The 24402-nt window shown below is 39.4% G+C and overlaps 1 protein-coding gene across 1 annotated transcript in view; it reads left to right on the top strand.

Annotated features, from left to right (window-relative positions):
• Window positions 1-1297: 1297 nt before the first annotated feature.
• Fyn (FYN proto-oncogene, Src family tyrosine kinase) overlaps window positions 1298-24402 on the top strand; it is a 172354-nt gene continuing 149249 nt past the window's right edge. Inside the window, exon 1 of the mRNA XM_070024761.1 lies at window positions 1298-1320. The gene's annotated coding sequence lies outside the window, so the exon portion shown is untranslated. The remainder of the gene's footprint in view (window positions 1321-24402) is intronic.

Here is a 24402-nt window from a genome sequence, read left to right as displayed (position 1 = left end):
TTTTTTTTAATTTAATTTTATTTTATTTGTGAACATACTGTACAGAGGAGTTACAATTACATGGGCAGGATAATGCGTACATTTCTTACCAAGCACTGCAGCCTCCTCCTTTGTTTACCCTTCACATCCCTTCCCAGCCTCCCCCCTCCCCCCCATCCCAATCCTTCTCCTTCCCCCTCTCCCCCCCCCCCCCGCACCGACGTTGTAAAGCTCGTTTTGGACATGACAACTTGTACTTCTCATTGTTGCAACAGGTCCACCTGTATCCTTAAACAACTGGTTTTTCCCCATCTCCTCCACAAGTTATACTGACATCAAATATAGTGAAAGCAGGGGTTATACTGTGGGGGAGGGACATACAAAGCAACAAAGAGATAATCTTATAAATGTGTTAGAAACACATGCATGAAAGAAAAAAAAACATTAAAATACACATCTAAGGGTTCATTTTCCTGACATCACATTATCTGACCTTTTCCGCTTGACTCATACATATACTAGATATTACAAATAAGGGAAACCATGGGACCTATGTTTCTTTGGGCCTGGCTTACTTCACTTAATATAATTTTTTCCAAGTTTTTCCATTTCCTAACAAATGGGGCAATGTCATTCTTTCTGATGGAGGCATAGAATTCCATTGTGTATATATACCACATTTTCTTGATCCATTCATCTACTGATTGGAAGACTTTTTTAATGTATCTTGACTGTGGATAACTTACATAAAGACCCGGAAGAAGGTGTGTGTGTGTGTGTGTGTGTGTGTGTGTGTGTGTGTGTGTGTGTGTGTGTGTGTGTGTGTGTGTGTGTGTGTGTACTCAAGATGGTAGAGTGCTTGCCTTGCGTGCATGAGGCCCTGGGTTCGATTCCTCAGCACCACATAAGCAGGAAAAAAAAGCCGGAAGTGGCGCTGTGGCTCAAGTTGTAGAGTGCCCGCCTTGAACTGAAGAGCTGAGGGACAGCACCCAGGTCCAGAGTTCAGGCCCCACGACCTGACTCTCCCCCCCCCCCACAAAAAAAGATTTCTATCCTTATTTTTTTTGGCTCCATAAAGTTAAAGTTTCATGTTGGCTTCCTTTGGTGGTACAGGGCCAGGTCTTTACAGTTTGAGGCAGGTGGTTGTGGCAAGTGTGGCTTTGTGACAATTGTGTGAATGTGAGAAAATCTGTGGGCAAATTGTAATGTATGGAAATTCTCTGATGGTTTCTTGTGGGTGGTTTTCAGGCAACGACTGCTTGATACTCTTTTGATGTCTCATTATTTTTTTTTCTTCTACAGTTTTTGAAGAAGCAGGATGATGATCTAGACGTGGAAAAAGTAAGTAAACAAGTTTTGTATCAAAGGCATGTGCCTTGTAAATGAAGAATCATTTCCCAATGAGGGAGGGGGTAACACTGAAAAGAAATGTACTCATTACCTTACTTACATAACTGTAACCCCTCTCTTTGTATAGCACCTTTACAATAAAGAATCATTTCCCATTTAAACCCTAAACAACATCTACTTTCAATTTGGGATTAAGATTAAGTCTATAGGTTTCTAAAAGAGAAGTAAAATTGGATTATGAAATTAAAAAAATCCTAGTTCACATCAAGTTGATCAGTTATGGAAACATATGTTTTAATTTACAAGTCCTGTCTCCCCCAGAATAGACTGGAACAGCTATCCCAGGGTTGATGAGCTTTCAGACCAGTGGGGGTGGACAGTGCTCTGTGTTTAGACTGGTCAAAGGCCCTCCCTGTTATTCCATCCATAGTTACTTTCCCTCTATTCTTACATGTCTATTGCATACTTTTGTAAAGCTGTACCTTCCAGTTGTGGCCACTGTATATAACAGGTCATTCATTCATTCACTTAAGATTTTTGGTGCCCATTGGGCATTACATGCTGGACTCTGTTGAGGAAAAAGTGGATGCAATAGACAAGTACTAAAACTGGAGTTTTAGGACCCAGGCCCCCAACTCCAGGAGTTCGTCTGTCAAGACTGCCCATTCACCCCTTTATGCCCCTTGATTATTGGGAGTTAAGTTAAATTCCCATGTTGCAGAGCAGAGGAGTGCCAGATTCCTAGTGGTAAGCCAAAAGAAAGAACAAAGATTGTAGTGTCTCCTTGGCTGGGGGAGGGCATGGTGAAAGAGACGTGGTAAAAGGCAGAAACAGAGTTATTACATGGGAATTCCATAGGAAGATCGCACTTCTGTATATCTTCAGCTGCTTTCAGAAAACAGTTATGAGTTACAGCTTTAAATAGACAAAGAACTGAGGGAAGAGGAAAAAGCTATGCAAAACAGTCCTAGTTACAGGTGTGTTCCAAGTTAGGGGTGGTGGTAGATAATCTGATAGTCCATTGTCTCAGGATTGATCAGGGGGACTTTGTTACAGTAATAGTTACTGATGCCTGATAAATGGTCTGCCCTTCTGTCAGCTGCCTCCTAGGTTCCAAGATGGTTATAAAGTGACTGTGGGAGACAGTGACTCAGGGCAAAAGACATAGATACAAAATGGAGGCAGGGATGCCTAGCTTTGACCTGCTTTCAGTTAATTTGGAAGCCCATGTAGGAAGTCAGTGTTTTTGAGTATAAGTAGTTTAAGCACCTGTTACACTACTCAGGTAATTACAATGCCACTTGCAGAAGTGGCTCCAGAAGCTCAGACAGGGATGGAAGATGCAAAAAAAAAGTTCCTTGATGGAGGGAATATGTGACTATGTGAAGGAGTCATGGATTCATTCTTGTTTTCACAAACGTTGGCTGGGTATTCCCTCATCTCCCATGTGCTTCAGATTCCCCAATGATAGGCTGAATTTATGCAGATCTCATTGGTCATCAGGTTCTTTCCTGTCCAACCATATTGCCCTGTTCTGAGAACTAGTCCTCAGTTCTCTCACTTATCTGAAGCTGCCACTAAATTATTATTATCAATATATTTTTTAATTTGAGTACATGAGACATTCTCTCATTCTGGTTGCCATTGTTAGTTTATTCAACTTAGTTTTTTTAAAATTGTGGAAATACCGTACAGATGGGTTACAATTACATGGGCAAGGTAATGAGTACATTTCTTATCAAGCATTGTTGCCTCCTCCTTTGTCTCCCCTTCCCATCCCTTCCCATCTCCCCCACACTCTCCCGCACCACCCCCCCCACTCCGGCCAAAGTTGTAAAGTTTGTTTTTCGACATAACAACTTGTACATCTCATTGTTACAATGATCTACCTGTATCCCTATTTAAACAATTGGTTTTTTCCCTTGCCCTCCACAAATTATACCAACATCAAATACAGTGCAAACAGGGGTTATACCGTGGGGGAGGGACATACAAAGCAACAAAGAAATCATCTTATAACTATGTTAGAAACAATAGCAAGAAAGAAAAACAAGTTGAGTCCTTATCTTGGGGTTCATTTCGCCTAACATCAACGTATCTGACCGTTTCTGCTTGACTCAGACATATACTAGTTATTGCAAATAAGGGAAACCATGGGACCTATATTTCTTTGGGCCTGGCTTACTTCACTTAATATAATTTTTTCCAAGTCTTTCCATTTCCTAACAAACGTGACAATGTCATTCTTTCTGATGGAGGCATAGAAGTTGAATAAGTATGGTATCTGAAACATTGGGCCTTCTACTAAAGTAGGAAAAGGGTTATTCACCACTAATGTGGTCGTTGGATGGCATGCTCAGTAAGATTAGTGGAGAATGGGGAGTTTCTGGAAGATGAGGCTTCTCCAGCTGTACCTCGAGGCAGCAGTGAGTTTCCAATAAAGGAGTGAACAAGTGTCACTTGCCCTGTCCTGCCAGTATTTGCAAGTACTGGAAAAAGGATAAGGAAAGCTAAATAAGGGGTGGGAAATACTTCTTGAGCTGCAGAGTGAATTTAAGCTTCCTCTAAAAGGCTTTGCCAGTGCCCTCTCAGTCAAGCAGTTAATGACATGAAAAACACTTACCTGCCTTAAAGGAGTTTACCCTTTGCAAAGCCCTAATGCATATTTCTTTCCTAATGTGGATAGAAAGCTATTGGGCACAATCTAACAACTCTTCTTTTTACCTGTGTTTATGTATCTGTCAAGAAAATCTATTATATAAGTGCCAACATTGTATAAATAAATGATACCTGATGGCCACCTGACTAGAGAAAATCATGGATACCATTAGCATTTGTGTTTAGAATAGATTTTTGGAGTTTCTTGTTTTTCAGTGATCATTTCTGTCAAGACCAAAGTCTAAATGAAACTTATTCTGAGATGTCAAAGCTCAGACATAAATCAGTATCGATTCTGAGTTACTTGCTAGCTATAGTTTATTGAACAATTACTATGAAGTAAGTGCTTTGTGTATTTTACACAGAGACTAATTCCACAGTCCTATGGGTTGACCATAGCCCTCAATATGAGCTGCTGCAGGCACTACAGTTATAACAGGGAATCTAATCAGATCTGTCTAAGTACAGACCCTTCTCTTTCCTATACCTCATTTTGCCTTGGAATATTTGGGACCATCTTTTGTGTGCCTAATTCTAAAATCTTCTATGAGTATGTAATAAAAGAGTATTGCCATTTCCCAGGGAGATCTTTCTTGTCATTTCCCTAGCTCCTTAGTCTAAATGGAGTTACTAAGTCACTGTGTGTTTTCTTCAAAGCTATTATAGTATTTGTGTAGTTTTTGGTACAGAATCTGCCAAATAGCTGTGTTACCTATTGAACTGTAAGTTTTCTTGGGTCAAAATCCATATGTAGGCTAGGGCTTATGCCTGGCTCATAATAAGCCCTCTAAAAATGTCTGCTGACATGAATGAATGATGACACATTCCCAAATTTTGATGGATAATAAGAACTAAAGAAAACCATTTTGGTAAGTTGGCAAAGTGAAAAAAAAAGCATATTGTATACTCCAAAAAACATGGTTTATCTTCTCCATCTAGGTATTTTATCAGTAGAAATCACAGAATTATATGGCAATAAGACATTCATTTCTTAGTGTTCTCTAACAATACAAAGTTTCAATCGAACAGATGGATAACTCTTAAGAATGACATAATTCAGGCAAGCAAAAAGAGCCCAAGAAATAAAAGAAGAAGCTTTCAAAGTACAAAGGAAATATTAAAACAATTTTATTAATTTATATTTTTTGGTGCCATTCCTTGGGCTTAACCTCAGGGCTTGGGAGCTGTCCCTGAGCTTTTTTTGCTCAAGGCTAGCACTCTATCACTTGAGCCACAACTCCACTTCCAGCTTTTTGGTGGTTAATTGGAGAGAAGAGTCTCATGGACTTCCCTGCCCAGGCTGGTTTTGAACCACAATCCTCAAATCTCAGCCTCCTGAGTAGTTAGGATTATAGGTGTGAGCCATCAACACTCAACTCAACATTACTCTTTTTTTAAAAACACAGAATAGTCTAGAATTCTTCAAGGACACAATTCTGAATGTGGTTTTCATAAGTCACTTTTAAATGTATAAACTATATCTTCTAAAAGTGAAATCCATATGCATCTAAATTTGGAAGGATATTTAATGAGATTATATTAGAACAAACATATAAGTTTTTTGTGTAGTAAGCTAACACTATTTGAGTTACCCTGTTTAGAAATTTAAATTGATTTAATTAAAATAACGCCTACTTTGGTACTACTCTCTAAGCAGAGGTTTGATTTCTACACATCCTGAGAGCCTTTGTTTGGTGTGATTAAAATAATTTCATACTCACTATCTTGCCCATGTAATTGTAATCCCTCTGTATCTTATTTTCATAATAATAACAAAGTAAGTAAAAAAAAGAATTTCAGCACCTACTATGAGAGACCCCTGTCATTACTGCAGTTTTAGAGAGAGACCAAGAATTCCTGTATTATTATTCCAACTGTTTGACAGCTTTATTGAGGCCACAAATACTACAGGCCTTCCAAAACACATACACACAAGAAGATATTAAAAAACAAAAGTAAATAGGAAAAATAAGCTTCTATTTTAGAATTATTTCCTTTTTCTTTCAGTGAATCCTTTGGCATGTGTTCTTCTGTAGATCTAGACCACACGTGGTAGTTACTCTATTTTTCAATACTTTTTTGGTTTTAGTCTTTCTTAAGTCCCAAGAGATATGATAAAAAATTAACCTGAATTTTTATTGTAGGAATAGATTGGGGGGGGGCGGTGAAATCTTCTTTTAAACAATTGAGAGTGAAATTTGAGGCTATATCTTGATTTCAGATACAGCCATGTGTATGAAATTTCTTTATAACTGGGAAAGAGGTGGAAAAACAAATTCATGCAAGTTTTTTTCTTTAGCAGGGAAATAGGATTTCCTGGGTTCAGCAGGTCAGCATTGCTTATAGGGGGTGTCCAAAGACTTCAAAGTGCTAATTGTAGAGTCTTACAAGTATGTGTCACCAGTGCAAATGGGATTGGGGGTGTTTGAGGGGATGTACTGTGTTGGTTGCTCTAGGGAGGCAGGAAATAGAGGAAAGAGGAGGACAGAAGAGTACCCTAAGCACAGCTCCTTGCTTTCTGAGGAAGTAGATGAATGGAGACAAGGGACAAGGTAAAGAAACCTCATGCTATGGTGCTTCCCAGTAAGTAGAAACTGGAGAGGACAGCTCTTGTGTGCAAGTGAGACTTCTCCCTAGTCTCACAGGCATGTGTTTGGAACCATCTGTCCCACTGATTATACGAAGCCATGCTGCCATCTAGTCTGTTGGGGAATGGGGCATAGGGGGACTCAGTCTCTGTGCATCAGTGAAGGTCACATTTCACACAGCACACTTTCCTAGTGATCATTGGTTAGAGACATGGAATGACTTTTGCCTTAGAGAAAACAGAGTAAGTTTAGGAAGAAGGAATATTCCTAGAGTTCTAACTTGGAGGCAAGTCCTAGACCCAAAAGTAGTTGTTATGCATCACCTATAATAGTTGCCCAACCTTTTTTAATATATATAAATATCTGGGTTGTAAAAGTGCTGCCATCTAAAAACAAAATATCAACTCAAATTTTCCAAGATAATAAATGATCCCTTTTTCTAGACGTTCTACATTTAAGCAGATATTGATGAGAGTTGGAAGAGCTGCACATAAAAATGTTACTGTTGTGAATTGATGAAAGATTGGAGTGGGTGATTTAATCCTGGATACAGAACATTTTAATTTTTTTTATTGTGAACATACTGTACAGAGGGGTTACAATTACATGGGCAAGATAATGAGTACATTTCTTATCAAGCATTGCAACCTCCTCCTTTATTTACCCTTCACATCCTTTCCCAGCCTCCTCCCCCCAACCAATCGTCCCCTCCCCCCCCCACCAAAGTTGTAAAGTTCGTTTTCGACATGACAACTTATACTTCTCATTGTTGCAACGGGTCCACCTGTATCCTTAAATGACTTGTTTTTCCCCTTCTCCTTCACAAATTATACCAACATCAAATATAGTGAAAGCAGGGGTTATACTGTGGGGGAAGGACATACAAAGCAACAAAGAGATAATCTTATAAATGCCAGAACATTTTATTTTAACCAGTGTTCTAGGCCATGTATTTTCTTATGCAGTTGTGGTATTTTGCTTGTGAGAAAAATGAAGCTCAATACAAGCTCAATACAAGGACTAATATTTCCATAATTTTCCTTTCATTTTGATAGGGCCAGAGTTTGAACTCATAGCCTTCCATTTGCTAGGCTGGTAAATCTACCATTAGGGCTTTTGCTTTTGTTATTTTTTGAATAGAGTCTTATACTTTTGCCTAATTGGCCTTGGACTGTGTACCTCTTATTTATACTTCCCCAGTACCTAGGATGACAGGCATGTTCAACTGCTCCCAGCATTTGGCACACCCTTTTCTTTCTACTCGATTGACACACTGAAGTTCACAGTAGAGCAGAAAACAAATGACTCATTATTAGTTTTGTGTAGCTTAACTGGCAATTTGTGTGTGTGTGTGTGTGTGTGTGTGTGTGTGTGTGTGTGTGTGTGTGTGTGTGTGTGTGTGTAGTTTTGAATTTAAAAGGTTTTTACAGTCTTGTTTGTGATTTTTAAATGTAGTTATGATTTTTTTTTATGCCAAAAAGCAACTAGAAACCCTAAAAGGAAATAATGTCTTTAAACTGATCTGGACCTGAGGGTAGTCCCCAGTGACAATGTGAGAGTATCTTCCATTCTGCAGGCAGTAGGTATGGGAGAGCCTGTGGGACACTCTTTCTTCTGCTGGTTCCTAGATCCAGGGACTATTTTATTACATTCGTCATCTCAGTAGCATTCATCATTTGAGAAGATAGTAGTTGGATGTTGCCAGGAGTGAGTGGGAGAACAGTAGAGAACAAGATGAGTCCTTGCTTTCTTTGTACCATTTGTTTTCTATGGGAGCTTTACCTTGTTGCTGTAAGTTACTGTATAATTTGTTCTATTGTAGCCAGGACTAGTGGGTAGAGGTCAGCATCAATTTGTTGTCTGCCTTGCATAGTATTATTGTCTGCCCAAATCACATGTGAAGGAAAGATTCTTAATAAAGTATATATGAAGAAGGGCTTAAAAGATGTCTTTGCCACTGCTCCTAAACACTTTTAAAAACAGAGTTGTATTTGGTATGGCCTAGACCATAACAAAAAGCTTTTCCCTTAAAGAAGGTTTATTATTGCCCACTTTTAACCCACAAATTTTTCTTAAGCAGAAAACTTCTGTTTAATTTCCTGTGGCTGCCATAACTTACCATAAATTACCACAAGCTTATTGATGGAATGGCTCAAGTTCAGTGCAAGTTCAGGGCCCTGAGTTCAAACCTGAGTACTTCCACAAGCCTAGTGGCTTGAAACAACAGAGATTTATTTTCTCATAATTGTAGAGATCAGAAGTCCAAAATCAAGGTCTCAGCAAGGCCACACTATCTCCAGAAGCTCTAGGGAGAATTCATTTCTTTCTTCCTAATTCTGATAGCTGCAGGCCTGTACTAAAAGAAATAGCAAAGAAAAGCAAAATACAAATATTCAGAGATCTCGGGAAGTGGCGCTGTGACTCAAAGGGTAGAGGGCTAGCCTTTAGTTGAAGAGCTGAGGGACAGTGTCCAGGTCCAGAGTTCAAGCCCCATGACAGACAAAAAATAAAATAAAATAAATATTCAGAGATCTCTAAGAAGGTGTTCTACCTCTGTGATGTATCTTTCTAATGGTCCTGTGACAGGCTCTGAGGTGAAGGCAGTGACAATGGGAAGAAAAAGTTGGTAGGGTGCTTGTCAACAACTGCGCTAAAGAATATACACCTGGATGTCCTCATTGTTGCCAATAGGTTTCAGTTCTGAGCCCTACTAATTGTGGCATACCCAAGTATTAGATAATTGTGTGACTATTTTTTTAAGAGGATGGGTTGAGATTCTTTGTTGAGATATGAAATACTGACCTTCTTTTCCTAAGGTTCACCTCTATAAAGACGTCCTCCTTTGTGGGTTTGTGTAGTCTATGGAAGCATCCTCAATGTTAGGTGAACACAGCTTCTCCAAAGATGTAGAGATGTTCATTAAGGTACAAAGGATGCCATTGCTGAAAAGAAAAGAGAAGCTTGTGTGTATTTCATGTTAACAGAAGGGAAAAAACCCAACAATTTGTTTTCATAGCCCCTCCAAATAAAACTGCTAAAAAATGATACCATTTCAGAGTTGAACATGAGGCAGTTTGATTTGGCAAGGAGTGTGTGTGCATCTGGAGGCTGTGGCACTGTGGAGCTGTGCAATATAGGCTGAGGACAAAACAAACAGCTATCATATGTAAAATTGATAGGCATTGGAGGATGGCTTATTTCACTTAACATAATGACTTCTCGTTCTATCCATGTGAACATGAATGACAGAATTTCATTCCAGCGGACTCATATCCAATCCACTGTGTGAATGACCACATTTTCTTTATCCATACACAAACATTGAAGTTGATTACACGTCTTGGCTATGGTGAATGTTTGAGGTGGTAGATATACAAATTGCCCTGACTATAATATATACACATTGTATATATTATAGAAATAGCACATTGGACCTCTAAATATTTTGACACTCAAAAGTGCTCATGAAGAGGGAATAGGGTGCTGTGAAACTGACACAGGAAGTCCCACATAGGAGTGGGTAAAGAAGAGCCAGTGAGTTCAGAAAAGGGTAAAATTTACCAGCTCCTATCGGTTGTCCCTTTTCCCTTGGCAGTACTGACCAGGGATTGGATAATTTCTAATTTTGAAGTGGATAGATTCATGATGTGGTAGAAAAATAGGCTGGAGGGAAGGGATCTTTTCCACATTACTTTTTTCTATTGTATGTCAAGAGTCAATGCTGCAGTAATTTAAAATAAACAAACAAAAAGATATGAGGAAGATTTTTTTTTAATCTTTAAAAGAATATCCTAAAAAGTCGATCTAGACTTGGGAAAACAGTAATTAAAAAATATAAATTAACTGCCATTGTGTCTATTATACTGTTGTCATATGAAGGGGGGAAAAGTCCCACATTTCCTCCCTCTTTTGAAAGAGCTTGATGTGTATTCAGGTATTAGTTATTGCAGAAAAATAAATTTGATAGTAGGAAAAGAATTGAACAGTTCTGAGATATTGCAAATGATTTGACAATTGTACTGATGACGCATTATAAGGTTTTAAGTGGGGAAGCTTCATGGGTAAAATTTTAGGAGTGCTTTTTTCATATATATTTCATCAACTGGTAAAACAAAAATATCTGACAGTTGGCATATTTTTGTACAGTCTCTAAGATTTACCACTAATCACTATTAGTTATGGGTCAATGCAATAACTTTTAAAATTACTCTGCTTTTACAGTGAGAAGAAAATATTCTTAAGATTCTATGTCTTCGGTGTAATGGTATTTCAAGAAAAATGACAAAAGTTTCAGAAATGGCCAATTTGGACCAAGCATAGCAAAATACGTCAGCTAAAGAAAAAGTACTTGTTATCTGTTAGACGTTTGGTTGTTCTGTATTAGGAAGGTTCAGCCCAAGTCAGCGAGTGTTGGAACCTGTTTGTGGGTAAATTGTAGGCAGCCATCATTACATCTGATATTTAACCCTTGAATACCCATTCTGTAATTCAATTCAAATCTGAGACAATGAGTGACAGATTTCTGTCGAAATGAAGAAAGGGTGGTTTGTGAACATCAGTAATGAAGGGTACTACCCAGAGAGGGGAGAGGGCAGAAAGGATGCTATGGATAAACATGACCGTTTTCTTGTGAGCAGTAGGTAACTTGGAGCTGGCTACATTTGGGAGACCCCAGCCTGTGCTGTACTTTCAGCTCTTTGGTAGAACTCAGCAAAATGTAGTTACTCTGAGTAGACAGATTAGAAATGGGCAGTCCTGCCTCCAGTGAGATTTCAGCAAGATTAGAATCACCTTGTGACTTTGTAAAGTCACCATTTATTTCCCATCAGTGGTGACCTGAATAAAACTACAGGTGAGTCCTTGAAGAGAGCAGAGGACATCAAGCAATAATTTTTATTGGAGGACGAAGTCAAGGTAAGGAACATGCAGCCAATCTAAGACAAAGGTCTGAGACCAAGGTTCTGCAGAAGTTCAAAGTTGTGGGAAAGAGGTAGTGAGTTAGGTCCAAGGCTGAGTGTTATGCATACAAAGAAATCAATATTCATATAAGGGACTATATGTATACACGGGATCCCATACCTACACACAGGTGTCTACTCTGTGCACAAGAGAAAGAAAGAGAAATAAAATGTCCCAATTCCCATCCTTCAGCATAAGAACTGAAATACCACAAGTATCTTGAAATACCACAAGTATCCTTCCCCACCAGCAGTACCTCTCTCCTTCAGAACTGTTGAATTTTCTGTTTGTCATTTCCTTATTTTCTTGTATAAATTTCTTTTATGAAATAACTTACTATTAAGTTTTGATTACCTCAAGTGTGTGTGTTTGTGTGTGTATGTATGCATGCATATGCATGTGTTACTAGTGAAAAGCTATTTTGTGTGAACTGGAGCCATATTGTTATGATGGAGCAGATTCCATCTTGGTAGGAATGGAAATACCTACTTCTCTTTATTTTCACCCAATTTCACTTACATGACTGTAGATGCTGCCAGGTACTGAACCGTGCTATTTCCATATCAAACTAATAGTAGCTTGGATTCTATTGAAACTTTCAAAACAGCCTCAGAGACATACAAATATTTTGGCGATTATTTTCCTCCAAACATAGGAGATTCTTCTGATGGCAGTGCTTTGTATCTTACTCATTTAGCAAACTTGTATTTGATGTTTGTTGTTGTTGTCTCCTTTATTTCCTAGCAATACCTGAGAAAAATGGGTGTATGTCATTTGAATCACATATTTACTTTGAAATATGCCACCACCCTTGATAAGCAATCTTTTTGCAGCTTCTGACCACTCTTATATGTAAAACTGATGGGATGTGTTTGAAAGAATTTCCAAACTTCCAAATACAGATTTTAGTAAGATGAAATTTCTGTTGTTGCTAATCATATGAAACTGAAGGTAGACCATTAAACCATTAAAAAAAAAAAAAAGTCCATGTCCTCCATAGGCTCAGAAGTACAGCTTATTTTAACTTTTTACTTTTGGATCACTTTTCATTAGTAGCATTCACCAGATTTATTTGATTCTAGTATGGATAAATCACTGACAGTGAAATTCTCAGGGTGTCTTGATCATGGGTTTTTACTAGTTGTTACTAATATTGTCTATTTGAAGCTTTCAATGGTAAGCGTATATTTGTAGAAGTTGTATGGTGTTCTGAAAGTAAAAAAAAAAGAACTTCAGAGACCACCAATTGAAGTTTTATTATGTAAACTGAGATGCTTCATGGACTATTTACGTATTAGTAAATGATGATTATCAAAAGTACTAAGTAAGTTGGACAAATGTGTAGGATGTTAAATAGGAAGAAAGCAAGGTACCAAATCATTTGTGAAATGAATTTAACTCTGAAGGCAAAATGCCAATGTGAGAAAAACCACACCAAAATGTTAACATTGTATCTGGGTTATGAGATTATGGGATTTCCTTTTCTATGTTTGTTAATGGGGTTATATAACTTTCATAATAAAATTAATTAAAAGGACAGAGTTTAGAGAGACCAATCTGGATTCAAATTGCCACTCTATCATTACCAGCAGTTTGACCTTGGCAAGCTACTTAACTGAAGTAGATGGTTTCGAGAGCTAGATGTTTTATCCACCCCCATATAGCTACTGCCACTCAACTGACATAATATTCCTAAGGCCCCCAGTGTGGTTTGTGGTTCCTACTCTTCCCTACTTCCTATTCTCTGGCGAAACTAGCCTCACCCAATCCACACCCATAGACAGGAGTGCTGTCCTTTTATTGTCTGGTTTCTATTTTGTCCAGTTGTAGCTAAGTTCTGATCTTAGTAAATACTCAGTAAAACAGAACTTCTGTTTTAGCTGTGACAACTGCTGTTAATTTTAGAGAAGTGATGGATGAGTAAGAAAGCTTAGGCTTTGTAACAAGAGAAGAAATTTGAAGAACTGGACTCCCTGAAAGCCCTAGAATTTCAGCTGTTCAAATATTTGTGTATATTTGAACATACAGAAATATGCTTGTTAATTTGGGGGTTCTTTTTGGTGTTTTTTTTTTGCCAGTTGTGGGGCTTGAACTCTGGGCCTGGGCGCTGTTCCTCAGCTCTTCAGCTCAAGGCTAGCACTCTACCACTTGAGCCACAGCGCCACTTCTGGCTTTTTCTGCTTATGTGGTGCTGAGAAATCAAACCCAGTGCCTCATGTATACAAGACAAGCGCTCTACCACTGAGCCACTTTCCCAGCCCTATGCTTGTTAATTTGAAGGTATCTGTGTTAACTTCCCTTGTCTACTGTGGGAAAGAATGTGTGTTTGTGAAATAGGTTGGTGATTTTTTGGCTCTGCTAAATTCTTTCAAGAGAAAGGTACAGGGGGCTGGGAAGGTGGCTCAGTGGTAGAGCGCTTGCCTTGCATGCATGAGGCCCTGGATTCGATTCCTCAGCACCACATAAGCAGAAAAAAAAAGCCGGAAGTGGTGCTATGGCTCAAGTGGTAGTGCACTAGGCTTGAGCTGAAGAGCTGAGGGACAGTGCCCAGGCCCAGAGTCCAGGCCCCACAACCGGACTCCCCCACCCCCCTCACCCTCCCACCCCCCCACCAAAAAAAAGAGCAAGGTACAAACCCACTAGGATCCCCAGGGCAGATATAAAACTGACTTTTCAAGACTGATGCTATTGACGTGATCATGTTGTGAACAGGACCAGAAATATTCTTTGAAATCCTAGTCTCTCATATATTGCAGGATCTAGTTCATTTCTGAACAGTACTAGTCCCCTATAGATTGGTTAGATGCTCTGGTTAATGTGCTTAGGTATAGGAACACCCTTAGCAAAGGTTCAGTAAAAGAGGTCCCTGTTCATTTGGGCTCAGGTTATTCCATTAGTTGGACTAAAACGCAGAATATCAGGGTATCTGAGATATCCCCAGTCATTTAGATCTCCAGTAAAAGCTGAGTCCCTTCTTGGTCTACTCATGGCTAAAATCCAAATTTCTGTATTCTCAGTTCATATACTGCCCAGAATAGCAGTGTCTTCCTTGGTCTTTAGCTGATCCTAGGAAATTGGCTAGACATGCTAAACCTCCTTTTAGCTCAAAATTGCTTTATACAGTTCCTTTTTAAATATTAGCATCTTGAGAGATATGAGTAATTAAGTCATAGAATATCAGTTATAAATTCTGAATCAGGCCTCTTGTTTTCTGTGAATGACTTGGTAGATGAGCACCTTTCTTTTTTTCTTTTTTTCTTTTTTTTTTTTTTTTTGGTCAGTCATGGGGCTTGAACTCTGGGCTTGGGCACTATCCTTCAGCTCTTCAGCTCAAGGTGAGCGCCCTATGTTTGAGCCACAGTGCTACTTCCGGTTTTCTAGTGGTTTATTGGAGGTAAGAGTCTCACAGACTTTCCTTGCCCAGGCTGGCTTTGAACCGTGATCCTCAGATCTCAGTCTCCTCAGTAGCTAGGATTACAGGTGTGAGTCACTTATGGCCACAGTTCTTCTGGTTCTACACCAACCAAAACCTGCATGAAACAAGCTAGAATGCAGTTATGAGAACTCCTTACTGGTAAAACAAGTTGTTTAATGGAAGGGAAGATAACAAGGAAAAGAAGTAAAAGGAATGAAGATTAGATAGGAAGAGGCAAAGCTAGTTGCTTTATTCACAGAAAATTATGGTAGTTTATTCAGACAAATCCTAGGTAATGTATACAACTACTGGGAAAGATGTATGCATGTATAAAACTACCAGAAAGTCACAGCATACAAGATCAGGAGATACAAACCAGACGTATTTTTGTACATTAGCAGTTTATACCTGTACAATCAAGTCAAACAGTTCTGTCTCCATTTGTATCAGGAAAGCTTAAAACATCTAGGATTAAATTTCACACAGCACCAATATGCTGAAACTCCTGGATATAATGGGTTGCATGTCTTAGATGGCTCTCCAGGAGGAAGACTTTTCCTTTGTGTCTTTAATCTATTTTCTGAGGGACAAAGTTCTATCAGCTTGATGTTTACCTTCACCAGCATATTACCTTCACCAACATATTGACACTGCAATATGTCAGTTCATACTCAACAAGCAGCACTCCTGAGGACCTGCTTTTCCTGACAAGCCAAGCACATGTTGGTTGCACTTGTGATGTGAGGTATTATCCTAAGTGATTTATGGAGCTAGTTTGTCTTAGGTCTATTATGTTCATTCAGAATATTGTGCCTTCTCTTTATTCTTCTTTCTTCTAGGGTATGTGATGAGGCATTTAGTCCATCAGAGAAGAGTAGGGTCTATGTAATAACTTTTTATATGCCCCAATCATTTTAATGCAATTGTCCTTCTTTTAAAAGGCTTCATTAAGTCTATTGTTAGGATTGTAAAACTACCTAAGAGAGACAGTAGGGCTTTTCCCATTTTCAGAATTCAGACAGTTTTGTTAATTGCACTGCTTTATGTGAATGGTAATTAAATGGGTTGGGAGAATGTGTTATATTTATTTATAGTAACACAGGCATGTCACATTTAGTTATTATTGCACAGTCTACTTGATAACATCCTTTTGGGGGGGTGTGGAGGGGATGAAAAGGTCATGACTGTTAAAAGTAGCTTCAGTGATTGTTCTAGGCGCAGGGTCTTTGATTTCCCTGTGAATACAGGTATTAACAGATCTGGATACCCTTATGTTAAGAACACACCATACATATTAAATTTTTTTGCAAGGAACTTTTAGTTGCAATGGTTTAACTATGCTTTTAAGCTGGATGTTGGGGGTACATGCCTGCAATCGCAGCACACAAGAGGTTGCAGTAGAGGATATTGAATTCAAGCCCACCTGGGCCACAGAGTAAAACCCTGTCTAGATAATTACATTATTTTACATTTTAAATGTAAAATATCTGAAGTAAATGTTTGCCAATATTAACAGTCTTTGCTGTCTTACACTTTTGATTTTTGCAAGATGACGGAAGCCTAAGTATTCCATGGTTCTGAAATTTGGTAACAAATATAATTTTAGTCCCTTATTCCTATCTTGTCAAGTAGATAGGAGAGAAATCTTTCAAGCACAGATACTGAATGCTATTTCAAAAAATGACTTCAAAACCCAGTGATAGGAATCTTTTTTTCTCAGATGCGAACTGTACAAATGGCCCTTTTCTGTTTTGCACACAACTCTCTTTCCTAGTCTCCCTCTTGCCCATGTCAACAACATGTCCACAGAGAAGGCATCTTTACTTTCTGTCTTCATTCAAAACTCAATCTGAAGTCAGGCACCGGTGGCTCATGCCTGTAATCCTAGCTACTAATGAGGCTGAGATCTGAGGATCACAGTTCAAAGCCAGCCAGGGCAGGAAAGTCCATGAGACTCTTTATCTCCAACAAGCCACTAGAAAACCAGAAGTGCCACTGTGGCTCAAGTGGTAGAGCACTTTCCTTGAGCTGAAGAGCTCAGAGACAGCACCAAAGCCCAGAGTTCAAACCTTACCACTGACAAAAACAAAAAAACAATTCAATCTGAATATGACAGCCACAGATCCCCTTTCCACTGCCATTGGTTTCCATTATTTTCTCGATCATTTGAGGCAATCATGAACTCATTGTGCCCAATCTTCTCAGCTATACAAAGTTCTCTCAGAAAAAACCCACTTCCTGAACTTTAACATCTAATATATCAATAGCTAATATACCAGTGCCTTGTTATAATGTGTACTTTTAACGGACGTAGCATTTTCATCCATTGTATTTTTTTTAAACAGTGTACCTGAGCAGAAGCCTGAGGCCCCTTTCCTTCAATCTGTTCCAGTTATTTCATGCCTGGACTCCCACCCAGACTTCCTACCCCCACTTTCATCTTGCCCCACATTTTTAGAAGAGTCTTGCCTGTGTGTGGTCTTCCTTGACTTTTTATCTTACCCATACCTTGTCTATCTAGTTCTCTGCTACTATACAGATTAATGATTGTCAGTTCTTCACCATGAGGAGTGGCTCTCCTCCCATGTCTTTGCCCTTTTTTCTTTTCTTTTCTTTTGGTGGCACTAAGATTTGAACTAAGGGTTTCTTACTTGCTAGGCAGGTTTGCTACCACTTGAGCCACCTTTCTGGTTATTTAGAGTCTCGTGCATCTTGCTTGGCTGGCCTAAACAGTAATTCCCTTATTACATTTTAACTATAACTTGGATGAGGCATGCACTATTAATACTGATTACTCAGCCCTTGCCTCCTGAATTTTTCCTCCAAGCTGACCTGGAACAAGTCCTTCTGATCTCAACCTCCAGTATCTCTGGGCTGGAAGAAATATACCATCTTACCTTGCTGTTGGTTGAGATGGGGTCTTGTGAACTTTTAACTCAGGTTACCCTCAAACCACGATCCTCCTGAATAGCTAGGAATGCATGTGTGATTTTGAGGTAGTCATGAACTCCTTATGCCCAGTCTTCTCAGTTATAGAATTCTCTCAGAATAAACAGGCTTCCTGCTATCATTTCTACCACTAGTTCCTCCATGATGCTTGGGTTTCCCTTTCAAGAAGTCTTATCCCTTCTTTCTGCACTGCTAACACCTTGCTTCTCTAAGAGAGTATTTCAGTTAGTTTGTCAGACTGCCAACTATCAGTATCTGGGCATCTGTGGGCAGTCTCTAAGAGGGGTGGTTTCCCAGACTGAACCACCTTTTTCCTTGTTCAGATCTATACTATACTATTTCCATATCATCTACCTGACTCCACTGAGTCAGTAGATCAATAAAAATACTTGGGAAACATATTTATTATTTTTAGGTAGTTGTACAAAAGAGTTGCCATTTAATAAAGCAGTTTATGAATACAATGCATCTTTATCAATGCCATCCTTTCTAATCTTAGTAGGGGAGGATAAAGGACAGAAGATTCTTACTGAGGAAGAAGGCATGGGCAGTCCATTTTCTAAAGATATAGGCTCTCTCAGAGCTCAACGGGAAAAAACAGTAGTTTGTTTTTCTCTGTGTCTAGTACCCAGCCAGGCACGTGTCAGCCCAAAAGTGTCTGAGGGAGAAATTGGCAGGTAATCTATGATTATCCATTTCAATATTTCATTGACTCATTGAGCTGGAAGTGACCTTTGAGATTATCTCCTCCAACTCCTTCATTTTGACAACCAAGCATTCTGCAAATTAGGGAGGTCAAAAAACCTCAGACAGCAATGAAATCAGCTTCCCAGCATGTTTCTGGCCCACAGTCTCTATTTTGCTATACTGCAAGCATCTTTTTCCCTTCTATCTCCTTGCTTGACGGTGTCATTTCGGTGCCTCATACACTTTCTGAGCTCTTCACATAAGGGACCCTGACCTTCTATCCTCAGTAGTTGGGCTACACTTTAGCAAGTATTACCAAATATCTTACATTTTGGATGGCTTTGATACTTTCCAGGTTCTTTCATGTGAGTTTATCATCAATAACATTATTATTATACAATTTTACCATAAACTGGTGGAATATGTTGAAAAGGTCTTATTCTCGTGGGTCAGGGAAAATCTAGAGACCCAGAAAGACTAAGTTGTATTTGTTCCAGGTCATCGGCTACTGAATGATGTTGCTGAGGATTGAGTCTTATATTTTTATATTTTTACTTTTTCAACCATTTTCATTTAGTCACTTATTTCTTAAAGTGAATGCTGAAGCTTTCTGGTCCTAAAGATGCTAGGTGGAAAATGGATTGTGTGGAGAGTGAGCTGCTGGTTTTGACTCTTCTTGAGGGTTCCCAGTGCACATTAACATTTAAAGACTCTAAGAACTCTTGCTGCAAAAGACTGTTTAACACAGTAAAGATTTCCATTGTTGAAAGGAGCCCAAACCTCAGGGTGCTGGGCTCCTGGTCCATAGGGAAGGCCAGTCCTACTATCCCAGGAACTACAGAAGGGAGAAAGCTCACAGGGCATTCAGCCAACTAACAATAACAAAAGAGACTCACTCTGTGAACTTGGTGTTGAACAATAGACTGGTGTGGGGTTTACAGCATATGAATCTGCACTGCTTAGCCTGGCATCATTCTGGCCAGGAGAGTGAATGAGGACAGGTCCTTTGCCTCTGCAACAGGGCCTAGGAAGCTTGTGCTGTGAAGCCTCCGGTTTCAAAATCCACTGCTTAGCTATGTCCCCCAAGAAGAAGGAATGTTGTCTAAGCAGGCTCTAGTGGCCCTCCTCTGAAGGGCCTGTTGTGTTAACTTGTTCTAATTGGACTGTAGTGTAGTTCTTAAATAATTGAGGGGTAATTGTAAGCACTATAATTGTGTGGGCAGGCAAAAACTCCAACCAAGTTTATTTGTCCTCCACGGATATCACAGGGTAGATATGCAAGGCCAGAGTAGTACACTGAAGACAGAAAAACCTTACCCCCAAAAGCTAGTGTACCTCATATGCTGCTGTGGTTGGCCGTTCTCTAGGAAGTCCCATGATTCAACATCTCCAGTGCTCAAAGTTACTGATGCTAAGCCCATACATCATCTTGGGCCTGAATGGCTTTAGAGAGACTCAAAACAAAACAACAACAACAAACCCACCAACTAGGGCAATCACCGTAGCACTTAAAATTTCATTAAGCTGTTTTGGATGTTGGTAAAAATTATCGAAACTATGGTGAGGATGCAGAGAGTCTTTGAACCAGCCTGCAGTAAGGCCAAGGAGCAACCAGCTTCTTAGCTCACTGACCTAGAGCCAATAATGATACCTCACATTATGGAATGAGAACTTCACAAGCCTTCTGAGATCCTTAGATGAAAGCTGCTTCTGATGCATAAACTATCATTATTCTACAGGGCTTTACTGTTCTGTAAATAAATGTTATGGCTTATTCTCTGACTCTTTTGCTTTAAATGAGTTCAGCATTGGCATCTCTTTGGCTTCTTCCCACTGGGTTTGCCTGTTTCCCCAGTATCAGGGTTGTGTATGGAGGTAATAAGATGAAGGAAAAGTCTGTGTAGGCTGAGGCAAGCTGCTCCTCTTCATCAGCCTAAGTTTTCTTAAATCTACATGTCCCTTTTTAAGAACACCTCTCTTGGGGCTGGGAAGTTGGCTCAGTGGTAGAGCATTTGCCTTGCATGCCTGAGGCCCTGGGTTCTATTCCTCAGCACCACATAAACAAAAAGAAAAAAGCCGGAAGTGGCGCTGTGGCTCAAGTGGTAGAGTGCTAGCCTTGAGCTGAAGAGCTTAGGGACAGCACTCAGGCCCAGAGTTCAGGCCCCACGACTGGACCAAAAAAAAAAAAAGAACACATCTCTTTTTCTCTCTCTCCCTCACCCCCCCCTCTGTTTTTTGTCTGTCATAAGGCTTGAATTCTGGCCTGGGCACTGTCCCTGAGCTCTTCAGCTCAAGGCAAGTGCTCTACCACTTGAGCCACAGCTCCTCTTTTGGTTTTCTGGTGGTTCATTGCAGGTAAGAGTCTTATGGATGTTCCTTCCCAGGCTGTCTTTGAACTGTGATCCTCAGATCTCAGCCTCCTGAGTAGCTAGGATTATAGATGTGAGCCACCAGTACCCAGCAAGAACTCTTCTAGTTCCATAAGTTTGTGATTTTTATCGAGTTTAAGCAAAGAATTTAGCTTATAATTACAAGTGTTTAAAGGGTACCTGGTATGAGGAGATAGTGCCCTGGGTACTTTGGATCAACAGGTGAAAAAAGTTGTTTATTCTAGTTAGACAAAAAGAGATGAGATGATAAGTATATTATACACGCAAATTAGGCAGTGGTAAGAAGGTGATATGTCCTGTGTGAAAACAAAATGTTGTAGAAATGAGAATGGGGAAATTAAGCAAAAGTATAAATGTAGCAAAGAAAACTTTTCCATTATTAGAAAAAAATACATCCATACATCAGTAAGAAGGAGGCTATAAGCCAGTCCTCTGGAGATTTTTAAGAAAAGAAGAAGTCTATTTATCCTTTTAGATTCATTAATAATCTTGTTTGACATGGAGAGCTTAACTAGATGAGAATTTTGAAGGCTTTCATGATCCAATAGTGGTACAGGAATAGCTCCAGAGCTTGTGTATGTATGTATATTCATGCATACTGATGTTTGTACAAATGCACATTCACTTCTGCTCCTAAGAAACAGTAGAAGGCAGAGTTGCAAGGCCTCAATTGCTGGCATTCCTCCAAACCAGCTTTTAAAAGGCCAACTGGTGTGCCATAATAATACATCCCTCCCATCCTGCCATTTTACAAGGGCAGAAACTGAAACACAGAAATGCTTATGACTCACCAGAATCAGTGAATGACAGATGGGTACCCCGCCTGTGGTCAAGCCTCTGACCATCAGTCACATCCCCCCTCCCTGAGCCTCCCTACATTCCTTTTGCAATGAGACAGGAGGCCTCTTTTGTTTACTTTCCCCTCCCTCTTGCCTGTGGACCACTTCCACTCCCACCTTTGCATAATTAAAAAAAGAAACCTCATAAAATACTTGCTTCTAACCCTTATATGTCCAGTTTTATGATGATGCTAGAGTAAAAGGAATACAATTTAGTAATAATAATTTCAACATAGTAAATTTTTTACTTGTATTTCTCAATGCCATAGAACCTAGACCCTCCTCTTCTGTCCAACTTTCCTCACAGTCTACAGCCCTTATACAATTGTCGCTCAACCTTTTCTAACCATAGCCCACTTATTCTTCCACCTTTCTTCCTGATTCTTTATCAGAAACCTGACCAGGATGAAGACCTTTCAAGAAAGATGGGCAAAAGTGAGCAACATCAAAGCTAGAGTTCCCATCAGCAGCAGAGAAAAGGAAGCCTGGGAACATGTATTCATTTTCATTCTCTTATACCACTGTCTTACTGTGTTAGGCATTATGTTCTATATTACCATATATAAATCTCCTTACAATCTTGTGTTTTGGTATCTTCAGTTTACTGATGAAACAAAACAACAAAAGCCCACTAAAGTCAGAGAAGCTTAATTACCTGGTATCATGTGATAAAAATGATTGTTAAGATCTGAGCCCATGTCTGTTTAATTCTAACAGTGTTCTTTTTTCATAAATGATGCTATCTCTCTAATGAGTAGCCCCAGAGTCTATGTTATTTCAGGCACCAAATTATGAAACTATCTGTGGTGTCTTTATTGAGGTGGTTAAACCTGTTTTTAGCACATCTTGCAAGTATAGTAGGTAAATGGAAACTCACCCCCTACCACCCCCTCTCCTCCAAAAAATAGCTTTGGGCCAGGCACCAGTGGCTCACATTTGTAATCTTGGGTACTCAGGAGGTTGAGATCTGAAGATCACAGTTCAAAGCCAGCCCTGGCAGAAAGGCTGTGAGACTCTGATCTTCAATAAATCACTCAGAAAACTTGGTGCTGTGGCTCAAGTGGTAGAGTGCTAGCCTTGAGCCGCAGAGCTGAGGGACAGCGCCCAAGCCCAGAGTTCAAGCCCTAGGACTGAAAAAAAAAAAAAAAAAAAGGCTTGGGAATAGAAACTTTGTCTTGTTTGGAAACACAGTTTAAGAAGGTATCCAGCAAGCTCTAGAGCTAGTTCTGATGTAACAGGATGACTCTCAGTCATGGCTGTTCTTGCAGCCACAGTAGTGTTAATGTGAGGCCTGATCATCCGAGGTAATGCTTACAGTACACAGAAAAAAAATATAGGAAATTTTAAGCAGTTCTTTTGTCACAAGTATAAGTAAAGATGTTTCTGACGATTACATTGGTTCATTGTGTGAATTTGTGAACCCAATATAAATAAGAGCCTTAGAGGCAAGGGTGTACAATAATGCATTTTGATATTATCTGTTGTTAACTTGGGTAGGCAGTGGGGGAGGGGACAGAACTGGAAGGAGAAATAAGAGAACAGAGAGAAAAGTAATTAAACCCAAACCTAAGCAAACACAAAGGGAAATTCAGAGTAATGAATGAAAACAAATAAGGCAAACAGGTGAGACAAAATGAGCCATGGAAGAAGGCAGTCTAGATTTGAACTGCACATGAGCTGAAGACAAGAACCCATGACAGAAATGTCCTACAGAGAAACAAGATGTCCAGATAATCCTAGGCAAGTGTCCCTCAATGTTAACAAGGGACTTCAAGGCTTCTGCTGTCTTCAGAGATGCAGTCAGTCATAGCTTTTTCCTAAATTTCAGTAGAGGAGTGTACAGGAGGAAAACCTGGCTTACAGAGGGCTTTCCCACCGGTCTCTTTCTACAAACCTGATATTGTGTACTACCACAAGAAGAAAATCATTTGGAAATTGAGGCACTCATGTTTATCATTATCTAGATTGCCCCTGAATAAGTAATGAATGCCACATCAAAATAAAAAGGAGTTTAAGATGGACCTCATGACAATGGCCTGCCCAGTGATGTTATCACAGATGAGTCATTATCAAACCCACTCCTTACATCTTGCAACGGTTGTTTTTGCAGTTTTCCAGAGTGTACAGTGAAGGTGTTATCATTGTTGCTACATACATTTATTTACAATATTTTCTAGTCTCACCACCTCTATCACTATTCTTTTCTACCTAACCCCCTTGGAGTGAAGTTTTTTTTTTTTTTTAAGACCACTGTTCAGAGAAAAGTATCAACTGTTTAAACATTTTATTTGCACTTCCAGTTGTAAACGTTATTTGACTTCTGAATGCCCTGTATTCACTGTTGATGATTCGGTGTACTTCTTGCTTTCAGTTCCTGAGCCATAATGATACAGTGAACTGATTAAAAATAGTTCTAATGAAATTGTTGGGTGTGTTATTGTAATATAAGTCAGCTGCAAATGGGAAGTTCTTTCTTGAGGAAATGTGTTAAAGTGAAAGTCAACTTGAGTTTATATATTTTGTGTGAGGATGTTTAATCCTTCATCATATGTTTTCCTTTTTAAAAGTATCAGTTAATGCATGCTTCC

The sequence above is a fragment of the Dipodomys merriami genome, unplaced genomic scaffold, assembly GCF_024711535.1.
Source record: "Dipodomys merriami isolate MVZ:Mamm:240054 unplaced genomic scaffold, mDipMer1.0.p SCAF_160, whole genome shotgun sequence".
Classification (NCBI taxonomy): Eukaryota; Metazoa; Chordata; class Mammalia; order Rodentia; family Heteromyidae; genus Dipodomys; species Dipodomys merriami.
The sequence above is the reverse complement of the archived record's forward strand: the minus strand, read 5'-3'. Positions and strand labels throughout refer to the sequence as shown.